Raw genomic sequence first — 15670 nt, forward strand, 5'->3', positions numbered from 1 at the left:
CCTGAATCTATGTGGCCACTTTGGAACAATTTAGAGTTAAAACACTAAAAAAGTCCACTTTTCCAAAATGGATGAATTTGGCATTAATGCCTCTTTCGACTATCTATGAGTTAAAAAATATATATCAGTCATACAGTACTAGTAGGCTATCACTCAACTTTTTGAGAATGATGTCATGTTGAAGAATATTGCTGTAAGTGATAAAACTGCTTCTCCTGAAACAATCCACCTACATGTTATGGTAGTTTAGCAATGACAGGGGTGTTTTCCTCTGTTTTGGATTCTCTTTGCCTATTATACAAAATAAACAGTGAAACATATTTCAAAGCATTTTTTATTGGTAATATGCTTGGACACAGGAATCTTTATTTTCTCTCAGAGTGAGGATTCTGCAGTGCTACCGGTGGCTCCCAATTTTATTACAGCCACAGTTCCTTTTGCCCCTCAGCTCATTACAGAGACAAATATCCATTAGTGACAGGTAACTTTTCATTCTAATGCGCCTATACTACTAATGTCTGGGCCTCTGTGATATTCTATTTTGCACCTGAAATTAGTTTCTGTGTTACAGCTCTGAATGTGTGATAAGAAAAAAGATACAGTAATTTAGATAAACTCCACTAAATGGCTTGACTGAAATAAAGCCAAAACGAAGGTATAAATGGCTGAAGTGATTAAGACTGTCAAGTTCTCTGGGGTACTGTTAGAGAATAAAATAGCTGATGGATTATTATTTATCCATGAATGTGAGTTTGGGGGATTTAATTAAAGATGTTCTATTATATTTTTCAAAGCTTATTTGAAGCTGTAAATCAAAAGCTCCAGTAACAGAGAATGTTGCCTGTGATCAAAATAACGGATCTCTAGCCATACTGGGAAAGCCCTCTTTTGAGGTGCCTTTAATGTTTGTATTTATCGTTTTACCCTATATGTAAATATAAAACAATAAAATATTATTGGTATAACTATTTCTATAAAGATTTTTGAGACATTGTATGGTGTGTTTATCTGCTTATATCCATATATGCATGTGTTTATATGTGTGTGTATACATATATATCAATATATATGTATTTGCATGTATATCCATACATATGTGTGTGCATGTGTTTGTATACGCATATACATATGTGCTTTTATTTATGCTTATTGAATATTACTCTTTCTTAAAGTGAATTTTAAAATGACCCTCCCTCCAAATTGGCCACTGGTAGAATTATGCTACAAAATCTGTACTATAGGAAAAAACTAAACTCAATAAAAAAGGATTTTCAAAATAGGACCATTTTATATACTTTAATCTTCATTTTTTAAGTAAACTTGTCCTATTATTAAAACATGGTGAAAATGTCACATGGGTTAGCTATATCTGGACAATCATATGGTATAAATGAACAACTAACAGGCATGAATAAGATCTCAAAGGATCAACTACTTCTCTTTTACTCTGTTCCCTACTTCCAATTAGGATCATTACAAGTACACTGTTATTAAATCACTTTAGAGACTAAACATGAGCTAATATTTTGTAGAAGATTAAACATGATCACATTTACTTGATATTCCTTACAGTGAAAGATGGGGTCTATTTTCCTTGCCCTTGAATTCAGGCTGACCTGTGATGTGATGGCTTTGACTAACAGAGTGTGGCTGAAGTGATGCTTTGCTAGATCAAAGCCTAGCCTTTAAGAGGACTGGTAGCTTCAGCTTTTGTCTTGTGGAGCCCTGGGCTGCCATGTAGGAAGTCTGACTCTTATGGTGGGAAAACCACATTGGGAAGCCACGAGTAAACATAGAGAGGGATAGGGGTCCAGCCGAGCCCAGCCTTCTAGCTGTCCTCACCAAGGTGCCACACATCAATGAAGCCACCTTGGACCTTCCAGACCAGCCTGGTTCCCACCTAATCCTGGTGGCACCCATGGAGCAGAAGCATGAAGATACGCCCTTTCGGAGGTTCTGGTCCACAATGTCAGTAGAAAGATGTTGTTTTAAGCTACTAAGTGTTAAAGTATTTTGTTACACAGCAGTAAATGACTGGAACAATCTTGAAAGTGAGGTGGAACACGTACCTATACTGATTAGTGTTTTTACATTTTGGTAACTTTTATAGTCTACTATACATTATGCAATTTCTCTAATTATACTGATAAAATAATACCATATGGATTTTATCTTCACTATGGCTTGAATCAAGGAAAAATACAGTTTGGCTACTTTTTGACTACGTAAATCTGTCATACACTGATAATAAGCTTGACACTATTCAATTTTTATTTGGTTTTGCTACTGATTTATATTATGTGCCACTCAGCATATTCTTTGGTATTGTGTGCCTGCTGTTCATTCCGTGAACAACTAATCTGATAGAAGTGTATGATATAACATTGTTTTTGTTTATTAGAATTTTAGTTTTACTTTTTAAAGAAATCAGAGACGTTATTGAAAAGGGCATATGTTTTCCCATACTTAACTCTCAGACCCAAAGGCCTCACACTCTGTTCTGAGATACTGTGCCTAGCATTTCACTTCAGAGTTAGCAGATGTTCAATAAATTAAGATAACAAATTAACTTGACTCAAGTGGTAGTCTACACTGTAGTGAATACAGATTTTTTATCGACATGACAGTACTTTCAGCCTTAACATATATGAAATAATTACTATCCTTGGCCTTTTTCTAGTCATTCTAAGGAGGCTTTCTGACTTTATGTAAGACTGGAGTAGAGGTTACAAGTGCTAAGAACAGTCTTTTGTCTTTTCTCATTACTCTAAGAAAATTTTGAACATTTGCTTTAGAAATAGTGTGGCACTGCTTCATAATTTCTATATGTTGTACCACGTTGTGCTTCATATAAACAAATTATTCAAAGTGAAGGAAATTCTCCATTTAGGGCCTGTGTAAGAATTCAACCAAATAATAGATTGTGTTCTGTAAAGAGACACTCTATAACAGTGTTTTTCAACACTTTCACTACTGATATTTTAGGTCAGATAATTTGTGATTGTAGGGGGCTGTTTTGTGCATTGCAATATTACAATATTAGCAGCATCCCTGGCTCTACGCACTTGATGACAGAAGGACTCTGACAATCAAAAACGTCTCCAAACATTGCCAAATATCCCTAGGGGAGAAAGGGCAAAATCACCCTCCAGGGGTTGGGAATCACTGCCCTTACATCTGTTGCTAAGCTTGGTTTCACTAAATTTGCATGTGACTAAACATTATGTAGAATTTTATATATTATTTATATGAATTGTTATGCAATATTATATGTATTTATTTACTTTGTGATGACTGCAAATTATGCCCTATGTAAACACATATTTGATATACACAAATGTCATATTGATCATTTAAGGAATAATATGTCCTGTTGGAGATTAAATGCAAATTTATCTTACTTTCTGACATAATTTCCCCTGACTTCTATTTATATCATTTAAAAAACTAATTTTAACTCAATTTTCTTGCTTTATTATATGTGCATCTAAATACTGTTTCAAAGTATTTATGGACAAAAGTAAATAATTAATGAATTATAAAAAAAGAAACACAAACTGGTCTTTGCCATGACAATTTGGGACGTTTTTGCACTTGTTAATATTTTATAAGTTTACTTGATAAATCCTAACTGGTATCAGCTTTTCAATTAGAGACTATTCTGGATGATAAATGAGTAAGTCAAACCGTAGTCAATTCATCTTTGTCTCTATGACAACCCTACAACCACGTGCTAATGCCTCTTAGCACGCTTAGATTGACTGTCCCATGTTTACCCCTGCATATAGACAATAATAATTAAAGCTAGTTTGTTATACATGTCATTGTGGAATCTGTTTCCTTGAGATCTAAGAAAAGTGGTCCTCCCTTTTCATACTTTTTCCTCACAGACAGTTAATCTTTAGAAGCAGGATTCTCATTTGCTTGAGGTCTTAGGTAACAGAGAGGTATTGTGGAATAATATTACTTTTGCTGTCATAAATTCTGGTTCTGTGAAAGCTCAAATCTGTAAGAAATAGCTCCTTAACATAGTTGTACAGACCTCTGTTAAGACGTAAGAACATGAGAAAAATAAGCTCAATACAGCAAGCGTTTCCATAAAGTCAATTCTACTGAATTTAAAGAACTACCCTTTAGACAATACAAGAAAACTACAGACCAATATCACTGATGAATATAGATGCAAAAATACTCAACAAAACATTAGCACACCAAATTCAACAACACATTAAAAGGATCATACACGATCACCAAGTGAGATTTAACCCTGGGATGCAAAGATGTTTGACATACACAAATCAATAAATGCTATATATTACATTAATAGAATGGTAGATAAAAATCATATGATCATCTCAAAAGACACAGAAAAAGCATTTGACAAAATACAACATTCTTTCATGATAAAGACACTCAACGCTGGGTAGAGAAGGAATATGTCTCAATACAATAAAGGCCACATACAATAAACCCACAGTTAACATCATACTCAATAGTAAAATGTTGAAAGCTTTCCTCTGAGATCAGAAACAGGACAAGGGTGCTCACTCACACCACTCCTTTTCAATATAGTACTGAAAGTCCTAGCCAGAGCAATTAGGCAAGAAAAAGAATAAAGGCAACCAAATCAGAAATGAAGAGATAAAACAGTCTTTTTTCAGATGATATGATTATATACACACACACACACACACACACACACACACACACACACACACACACACACACTAATCAGTTATATCTCACAAAGCTGGAAAATAATATACCACATAAATAAATAAACAAGGAACTTTAGATACTGCCCTTGCTTAACTATTTATTTATTTATTTAGGAGTTTTAAAACATTCTTTTATGAATGTAAGATTGTAAGGTATCGTAGAGGATATTTTGATATATATATCATATATGTACATACATATAATTCAGTTATGTATAGATTTTATATATACATATATAAAAAATACATTTTTTGATATTTGCACATGGCATCTAAGATACTTCCCAAACACAACAAACAAAACAAAATAGAACGCTATGCTCAGAAAGTCCAAATCTGGAAAGATTTCACTTAAAATTCTCTTAGAGTTACAGTCAAGCTAAAGTTGACTTAAATTCCTAAGGTACTTATAAGAATTTTCCCTCCCTAGTGTTGAAGTTCTAATAGTGTCCTAAAAAGAATATTTATTCCCTCCTAAAACAGAGAAGAAGAGAGTAGAGTCCTCTGTCTTTCCATCACAACTCATCCCTGTGACACAGTTACTTAAAATATCTGTGAGGGAAGAAATCTCCTCTGTCAAGATGCTAAGCTGGGTCTTGTGTCCGACCTGCTGCAAACCGTCTAAGACTTTCATTGTTTTTTTTTGTTTTTTTTGTGGTATGCGGGCCTCCCGCTGCTGTGGCCTCTCCGGTTGCGGAGCACAGGCTCCGGACGCGCAGGCTCAGCGGCCATGGCTCACGGGCCCAGCCGCTCCGCGGCACATGGGATCCTCCCAGACAGGGGCGCGAACCCGGTTCCCCTGCATCGGCAGGCGGACGCGCAACCACTGCGCCACCAGGGAAGCCCCTTTCATTGGTTTTTAACATTAGCCGTCAATGTGGCCTTTGGCAAATAACTTGACCCATCTGGGCCTCTATGCTTTCATTCATTTATTCCTCCAGTTCCTTTACTGAGAGCCTATTACTGAGCATCCAGCCAATGTTACTGTCAGTGGTGACATAGAGGGAACAAAATGGATTAAACTCCCTGTCCTCATGGGACATCTAGTGAAACAGAACGGTAAAAACTGTGAAAGAAATAAAATATACATTATTTGGTGATAATTACTATGGAGTGCTGGGGTGGGGCAGGAATTCACTTTCAAATACGCTTATCATGGAAGGTCTCACTGAAAAGATAACAGTCAAGCAAAGACCTAAAAAACGAGCATGCCAGGAATCTGGGGTAAGAGTGTTCTAGGGAAAGGGGAAGATGGGCCTAAAGGGACTGAGGAAGAATGGGTCTGACTTGTTCAAGCAGCAGCTAGGAGGACAGCGCTGTTGAAGCAGAGTAAAGAAAGGGCTGAGTGGTGAGAGGTTAGCTCAGGGAGGTGCTCAGGGGCCAGGCCACAAAGGGGCTGGCAGCTGTTTTAGTTTTTATTTCCCTAAGATGCGCTGCCATTGAGGAATGCTGATCAGAGAAATAACACGAGCTGACTTGTGTTTTGTAAAGATCACTCTGCTGCTGCGATAGCAACAGGCTATGGAAAGGAAAGGGAGAAGCAGGGAGACCAGGTAGGAGCCTGTTTGTTTAAATCAGGGTGGTGACAGGTTGTAAGAAGTGGTAAAAATCTAGAGAATGGAAGGGCTGAACCACACTTATTCATTTAGTCAAAAATCATTTAATAAACATCCATTAGGTACCAGACACTGTTCTAAAAGAGTTATATATGCAGTGGGGAAGAAAACAAAGCAGCTCATACTTACATTGATCTGATAGCTAATGGAATCCTTTAAGACGCAGGCCAGCTCTAACATTCTCAGTACAGTTCAGAAATATCCAGAACATTTACTCTTTTCAGTGGGGGGATAAAAAGAAACAAACACACAGTGGCACAGGTTGTGATTAAAAAGCAGAGTGGCTGGTAACTGCTGCTGCTAATAATTGCCTCATCTTCCATCAGCATTTCAATGAAAAACCAGTGAAAAGGGAGGATGGTATATCTAAAAAACGTTGATCATCTACACAGATGTCCGCTCTTTCTGAGGAATTCCTATCCCCACTTTCAGCTTTGCAAAGCATGTCTCTTTATGGACCATGTTATTAATGAAATGGAAAAGAATGTGCAGGAAAGCCTGCTGTTGTCTGAAATTATCTTTACTTCTGTACTGCCACTGGCAATAACTGTCTCCTCTCCAGAATTCTGGAACAGTGCATTCTTTCTTCACCAGATTAAAAGCAAAAACAATAAAAACAAAACAGAACCACCACCACTGGAGGGAAAATATTTTATCATTATGAAATTATGCTTTTGTTGTTGTATTCTGAGTAGGGTTGATGTGAGCAACTCTTAGGTGATTCAATATGTTTTTAATAACCCAAGATTGTTATGAAGATTATCAACAGCCTATCTGATGATTAAAACAATTCCCCATATTGCTTATTATTCCAAACTCAATATGTCAGTTAGAAATTTGAAAAGCTATACTTTTCCAAGATACCAGTAGTGAATTCTAGCTGCCATATGGATGTCACTTCTATAATAGTAGGTCATAATGGTCTTAGAAACTGAGAGGATATAAGGGATCTGACTTGATGGTCTGTAGTCTTTGAGGGGAAGAGTCATTAAGGTTTCTGTGAGTCCTTTTAAGACCCTCACAGTCTGGAGCCAGAGCCCTTGTGATCATGTGGGGTAGAAGCAGAGGGCTTCTACATGTTCTCACTTTAAATGGTCTGGAAACTTAAGGCTAAAATGCTTCTAGTGTAGCATTTTATATACACATATATAGTGTATAAATTTATATATAGATTTGCATATGTATTTGTATTGTATATGCAAATTTGTATATAAATAGATGCATATATTCAATCTATATTCATTTTCAATCTATAGCTATATCTATAATTTTTCTTTTACCTGTATTTAGATATAGCTTCAAGGATATCTTATGGTAGTTGCTTTTAACCAAAAGTACACATCAGAATTACTTTTGAGATTTGGTATAAATTATATATATATATATATATATTCTTATCCTATCTATGGGTATTCTGAGTAGATAGATACGGCATGAGGCTTAAGCATTTCCAATATGAAAGTGTCCCCAGAGTTTCGTTTCTGGCAATATGACAGACTGTAAGTTGAATGATTCTCCTGATGGAAACAATTTAAAAAGCTAGGGAAAAAATATATATATTTAAATATATATTAAATGTATATGTGCTTATATTGATACATACATATATGTATATATGTGTGATATATATACAAATGCACACACATTCATACATATATATCTTTTAAAATATATCACTGAGCTGGCAAGAAATAAAGAATTTACAGATATAAAATAATGAAGTGAAAGCAGAAATCCTGGAAGGTTAGTAGATGCCAGTATCAGCTTTCACCCTCTTGGTATCTCCAAATCTTGATAACCTTGGGTCTCTGTTTCGACAAAGTTCAGTACACAGAAGATGAAGCTCAAGTTTCACTTCTTATAGAAAATATATTAGAAAACACCAAATAAAGCTTAGACCCTAAGGGATGCCAACTCAGTATAAAGTTTAATGAGAACTAAACACAGAAATTCAGAACAAGGAAATTTGTCTGTCTTGACTTTGGCAATGAATATAAAGATAAAAATTCCAAAAATAAAACAAATAAAAGAAACTTCTCAGAATTTGCATAATCACAAACTAAAATGCATGTAACTTCTCAGTTTGTGTTTCAGTTTTTACGCTACTTGTTTGAGCATAAAACATTGTAAGAAGAATTTAAAGTAGATCCCGGTTTGGTGGGGTCCACTGGTAACTATGAAGTCAATGTCAAAGTTTCACTGAAGAAACGCAACTTCAATAAGCCTTCAGATAATGTCACCATAAAGAAATTTCCCAGGAAAATGAGCCTGCAGTGAAAAATCACAAAATAAGGAAGCAAGGCCCTATGGATGAGAACAAGCAGAAATAAAAGAAGAATCAAACTCACAAAGACTTTCGATATCACAATTTAACTAAATTAAAAAGTAATTATTATGTTTCAAAAAATCGGAATAATGAGCAAGGAACTAGAGAGCATTGAATCAATAAAGTACACTTAAAATAACAAAATAGATACTTAAAATATGTGATAACTGACTTTAGAAATTCAATAGAATGGATTAAATTTTAGGTAGATACAACTAAATCAAGTTGTATGAGAAGAAATTCAGCCCAGAGAGAAGAGATGGAGAGTTTACGAAAGGACAAGACATGTGGAGGGTAACATAACAACTTACAACAATTAACATTTCTAGAAGGAGGTGGTAGAATGAATAGAGATAATATTTTAACATACAATAAAAAGTTTCCAGAATTATTTTGTAGAATGACAGGATACTTCAGACAGAGAAAGCCCAAAAGTTCTCCTAGCAGGATAAAACAAAGTGACATTACACCTAACACATTATAATAATAAAGGCGAAAACCAAAACCAGAAGAAATTCTGTTTAAAAGTGGTAAAAGTTAAACTGAAAATACAGCATTTAAACTGATAGCTATCATGTTATCAGCAAAAATGAAAAGGAGAAGACAGTAGAATAGTATTTTCAATGTGCTGATAGATCATTTTCAACCCAGAATTCTATACTCAGTAATAGTATCTTTTAAAAATGAGAATGAAATCATGAGAGTTTACTACCAACCATTTCTCACTAAAATAAATTTAAGTCAAAATAAATCTTTTCAAATTAGAAGTCTAAGCTGCAAGAATGAATGATGTGCAAAACCATTTATGAATATGGGGGTATATCTAAGTAAACATGAAAATATGAATAATGATTATGGTAAATTTGGGGGTAAAATAAAACAAGATAGAAACAAACTGAGTGTCATAGAAGTTGGTTTAATCTATGAGGAGGAAAGGGAAAAAATATGCAACAGCATTCTTGTTCTTCTTTATAAAATTACCACTCTTAAATCACTTTTCTCCTTATAAATCCTTTCTCTGATTCTTTTTTTTTTTTTATCCTTGATTTGCTAAGGATTTAGAGTTTTAAGATTCTTTTTGGTTTTTTTTATAAATTTTCCACAGGTGGGACTGGGAGAACCGATCTAACTGACACTGATTTTGGTATCCTGTCACATCATTTGCCTCAGTTGAAACTGAGACTGAAAAATCCATCTTCAGATACTGTTAGACGACAACAGTGTTTTAATTCTGCATTCTCATATATGTTGTAGATAGCTGTATCATTTATCTTAGCACAAAATAAAGTCAATAATCAGCTATATGGCATAATTATAAGATGAAGTTTATGTATCCCTAAAAATAAATGAAAAATAACTTATTTAGTATTTTTAGAAATTAAAATTTCTTGAAGACCATTAAGGTATTTCTATTCCAGGAAAATTTTACATTTTATTTGCTTGAACACTTGAGAAAGATTCCAAAACAAGCTCATTTTTAAAATATAAGCATAAAATTCTGTTTTCAATATGTATGTCATATTTTAGACATAAACTTTATTTTTGTGTGAAAAATATCAGCTGAAGCCTCTTTGACCTTTATTATTCTATGTACCTATTGGGAATTTAATATCTACAAGATGTGGGTGTTGATACATCTTAGTTGTCTCAATGGAATAGAAATCAGTACTGCTATTAAAACAAGACTTTTCAAATTCTCCCACTGCACCGACCTATAAAGTTCAATAATACTTTGTATGGCATGCTTGTTGGCATGAACAACTACTCAAACCTCTTTACAAGTCATTTATTTCACACTGTTACATGTGCAACCTCATTTTATAATCATTATACTAAATTACATATTCAGAGACTACCACTTTTGTGTTAATAAGTAAACATTGAAAGTAAAACAGGATACGTCAGATTTCCAAATGATTTATGAAATCCAAAGGGCAATGTAATGTTATAATAATATTTTACAAAAGTGATTTAAACCATATCTATTCCATACGATGCATTTATAAAAGTAAGACATGCAAAGCAAGATGAAACACGATCTGGAAATATTACAAATTATACAATAAAAATGCATTTTTTCAATTCTACCCCTTCATTCTCTCTCTTTTTTGGATGAAAGCAAATCTATGCCTGGGGAGCTATTCACGTAAACATTTCAAAGAAAGATTCTGTAGGTGGCAGACTTCCTTATTAGATTACTGTCTAAAGGGACCTCTTATTACCAAAGACAACTGCTGCTAATTACCAACATGGAAAAAAAAGAAAACCACATTTAATAACTAAATCAAGAGCAGGGATGTGAGAGGTATATATCTGTTTATTTTTTTCTTCAAATAGTTTAAATAAATATGGATATATCTTAAGTAGCAAAATTAATATAAACAAAAAAGGTGAGTTTCTCTGAATTAATCTGAAACCTGAACTTAAAGGAGAAGGAAGTTTCCAAAATTTATTTTAAGTATTTTTTTAGTAAATTTTATAAGGAGATGTAAAAGCCTAAAAAGGGCTTTTAAAAGTAGAAGAGTAAGTCTGTGAGTGCCACATTAGTCTTTAATTCGTCACTGCTCCATTGGTCAGTGTATTATTCCCCATGAGATTCTCCACTAAAAATGTGTCTTTCTCGTTCTCCATTTCTGTCTGTCTTAATTTCATGTCCCCCTTGTTTTCTTGAAATGTCACTCACTTTCTATGTTTTTATTACCTATATTTTCTGAAGCATACAACCAAAAAATTCTTACAGAAATAATACATATGACCATGTTTATTATGTAAAATGTAAAAAATGAAACTATCCATTGGTAAGAACATAATCAAAATTGGGCATCCTTGGATTCTTTAAGATTTCTGGTTGTACGCTGCCAAAGGTTTGACATCTGGCTTGCAGGAAAAAGGCCCTTATTTGTAGCATTTGCCCATATCCAAGAGGAAATACTCTCCATGCAGCCATTTTCAAACTACCAATATGAGGTCACTGAACACAGAATTGGGAAGAGATACTAGCAACTCATTTTACAATCCAGTGGGAGCTAGCTCCGGCATACCACTGTGGTATTTTGTTATAAAGTAGCTGTGGTTCTCACAAATCCCAGGGCACTCCAGTGATATGCAAAGAATGAATTAATGCATCTTGAATAAAAATTCATAATTAAACTCTGGTATAATTACAGTGAATTCCCCACTGCTAGTCAGAAAGTCAAGTGTTCCCATTAGTTCAGTAGGAACGCTCAAGATAAGCTTTTTAGGATTACAAAACATTTAAAATGGCCAATGAAACTTTTCACAAACCAAAAGCAAATACATTATAATAGTTACACAGTTCTAATATGTTGGTTATATTTGTTTATCCTTAAGTGTATAGATCTGTGTAGCTATTCTGTAACATAAATGTGTTGTGAAATTCAACATTCCACAAACATTTATTTAACACCTACTATATGTGAGTTCCCATGAGAGATGTTTGGCAAAAAAATGGGTGAATCAGATATAAATAATGCCAGATATAAATGTATATACACACATTATTCATGCTAACTATTGGATATTAAATGCATGTAGTACAAAGCTTTCATTGTTTAAATAGAATCTGCATAATCATTGCCTAAGTGAAAAATTTGAAGGAGACCCCTAGAAACAGATCTATTCCATTTCCCACATAAGACATGAATATTGTATGTTTCATCTCTTTCCTCCATTTGCTATTAAGAATTTTAAAAATAAGGGTACAAAACATCTATGTTTTTTTCTCCTCAAAAGATTCACTTTCACCAATGCAATAACATCTGGCAGTAGCAGAAGGAGGTGACATTCTAAGCAACTCTTTTTCTTTTTACCAGTTATACTGGATGACTTTGAGCTATATGATGGGCAAATGAAGTAATTAGATCCTTTGTTGCAATTCATGAAGGAAATGTCTCATTAATAATTTGTGAAATGTAATGTACCGAGCATACAGCAGGTATGTGGTGAATGCAAACTGCACACATAGACATAATGAGAGATAATTATAAATTCCTATAATTTCATGTGCAATATTGTGCATGCTTAATAATATCAACAGTGCAGAACACTGACAATCCTTCCAAAACAATGGGTTAAATAACAGATGTATGGCCTTATCTGCCTAGGATTACTTCAAAAGTCTAGAGTTTACTCTCACCATGCTCCCAAGAGGCCTTTCAAGACCATTACTACCGTTACCCAGCTGAGTTTCATGGTCGGTGGATGCTGAACACATAAATGAAGAGCCCAATAACTGAATCAGGAATCTGGAGTTTTCTCAAAGAAGAGAATCCTGGAGCCTCTAGATTTTTCAATATAAAAGGGTAAAGGACAATAGTTGCAGGAAAAACATAAAATTTCTTTTCGACTTCAGTGTACTAAATATTAGAAAATATTATAAAAACAATATGCTACTGTGAAAGAATTTTCTATAAAGTTCAAATACAATAAAGAAGCAGAAATGGATGCTACTTGAGAGGTGGGAGAGGAACCTCAAGAAGGAAGTGAGCCAGGCGTGGTTTAAATTGAAGGTCTTCCTAAGAGTGCTCTTTGGCTGATGAAGGTTAACCTTGCTATTTAAGCCTTTATTATTACTTGATATTGTTTATTAGGTAAATGTTGCCAAAGTTCAAAAACCAATAATCAGGGCCTCCCTGGTGGCGCAGTGGTTGCGCGTCCGCCTGCCGATGCAGGGGAACCGGGTTCGCGCCCCGGTTTGGGAAGATCCCACATGCCCCGGAGCGGCTGGGCCCGTGAGCCATGGCCGCCAAAAACCAATAATCAAATATTAAAGAAAATAATAACCAAGTCTAAAATATATTTTTTCCATTAAACTGTTAAAAATGCAATAAATTTATTTCCAAATCAAGCACATAGCATATAATGTAAATTTAATGATGGTACTAGTGCACACTTTTAAAACATAACTCAAGGGACTTCCCTGGTGGCGCAGTGGTTGAGAGTCCGCCTGCCAATGCAGGGGACACGGGTTCGAGCCCCGGTCCGGGAGGATCCCACGTGATGCGGAGCGACTGGGCCCCGTGCACCACAACTGCTGAGCCTGTGCTCTGGAGCCCGTGAGCCACAGCTGCTGAGCCTGTGCGCCACAACTACTGAAGCCTGCATGCCTGGAGCCCGTGCTCCACAATGAGAGAGGCCACCGCAATGAGAAGCCCGTGCACCGCGGCGAGGAATGGCCCCCGCTCGCTGAAACTAGAGAGGGCCCATGCGCAGCAATGAAGACCCAACGCAACCAAAAATAAATAAATAAAATAAATTGAAAAACAAAACTCAATATTAATCATCTCTTTAGTTCAATGAAACAACAAACTAAAGGACTTGGAGTAGAGTGACCTAACTGAAAACTAGAGATACGGAGCCCAAAGAAGTTTGCTGCTTTTTAAATTGTCTAAAATTTCATGTTATTGTGGAAAGATACTTTTGTTGTTAATGTCTTTTAATGTCTGGATGCTTCAAGGTAATAATTAAGAATAAAAAATATAGATCAGAAAAACCATACAAATTGCTTTAGAATTTGATTCCTCCCAACAAACTGAGGGATAGAATATGAGTCTTATCCTTTCCCCATTTACCTGTGGCTTCTCTGTTCTCACATGCTTTCATTAAAAAAATCCAACTAAATGAGGGAAAGAATGTATAGTTAAAAATGTATTATTTATGTGCTTGAAGGCCTGTCTCTGGTCACACTGGGTCCCTATCATCTCCAAACCTTAAAACGTAGTATGGTAGCTAATATTTATTGAGTGATAATTTTAGGCTATACCTGTAATAAGTTTCTGTATTATCTCATCTAATCCTTTCAAATCCTTATGTTTCCATTTTACAGATGAGGAGACTGAGGAACAAAAAAGTTAAGTAACTTTCCCAAAGTCACGCAACTGATGAATTTTGGGGTCAGAATTTTAACTCCTGAAGTTTTATTCCAGACCTTGATCTCTTTACCAATATATAATATTTCCAAAAGAAAGGAGAAAAGAAAAAGCAACTTAATGAGTAGCGATGAACAAAAGACTGATCTATCACACAAGGGCTGTAACACAGGCATGGCAAATTGGGAAAATTGTGTTCAAATGACATTTCCAGTCACATAGTCCAAGAGTCTGTGTAAAGTCAATGAACTGTCTCCTGGGATCTGTAACTACCCATCCAAACAAGGACAGCAGTAGGGTCATGAATGAGTGGAGTAATAGGTTCAGCAGGATGGAGGAAGGGAAGAGAAGTTTGAAAGTAAAGCGATTGATGCTTATTTACTCTATTACCCTTCCTAGCTTAATAACATTGAATTTATTATGAAAGTAAGATTTGCAAATGTGAATTAATGTCTAAGATTAATACCGAATTTTTAAATTTGGTAAATTTAAAATTACATGCCACATGTAAACTTTTACCCCAAAAGAAACCGTAAACATTTAACATATTCCTTCATGTTAGTCTGTTTTTCTAATCTCAGTTCTAAGATTCAAAGAAGTTTTATCAAAAGTGTTCTCTTGAGCTCAACGGTAACTTCGATTCAGTATTGGAATGCGTTGGACTGAAAGTTTAATATTGACTGAAAAATATAATTATATATTACATATCTCAGTCTTCACATTTGAAGAATAGAAATTTAAACATTCTGAACATCAGAACAAGCAACAACGCTATACATATATTTCAGGCACAATGTACTTCCTGCTCTAGGGAAGGTTTTGGGCAGTTCATTTTTTTTCCCCTTTCCTTATAAAGATTTCACTGTGATGTGAATTTTAGAGATGTTTCTATCTTGTAAAACATGTATCTTTAACTCTAGTAAGTAACCGTTCAGGCTTTTCCCATGTATCTAGTTGTTTTCCAAGCATATAGTTTTAACTATAATACTTTTATACAAGTGCAAGGGAAAAAAGTTGTGACTGGAACAAATTAGATATGTTCCCCTCCATCCTACCCCAGGGAATTTTTTTTTCACAGGGAGAATAGAGCAGGCTACTATTACTGTAAATTATATTCCTACC

General features: G+C 34.9%; 1 long non-coding RNA gene across 1 annotated transcript in view; it reads right to left on the reverse strand.

The window, feature by feature from the left end:
- The window catches only part of LOC129392419 (uncharacterized), a 652843-nt gene that overhangs the window by 159185 nt on the left and 477988 nt on the right, over window positions 1–15670 (reverse strand). The gene's annotated exons all lie outside the window — the stretch shown is intronic.

Source organism: Physeter macrocephalus, chromosome 9 (assembly GCF_002837175.3).
Source record: "Physeter macrocephalus isolate SW-GA chromosome 9, ASM283717v5, whole genome shotgun sequence".
In the NCBI taxonomy this organism is placed as follows: Eukaryota; Metazoa; Chordata; class Mammalia; order Artiodactyla; family Physeteridae; genus Physeter; species Physeter macrocephalus.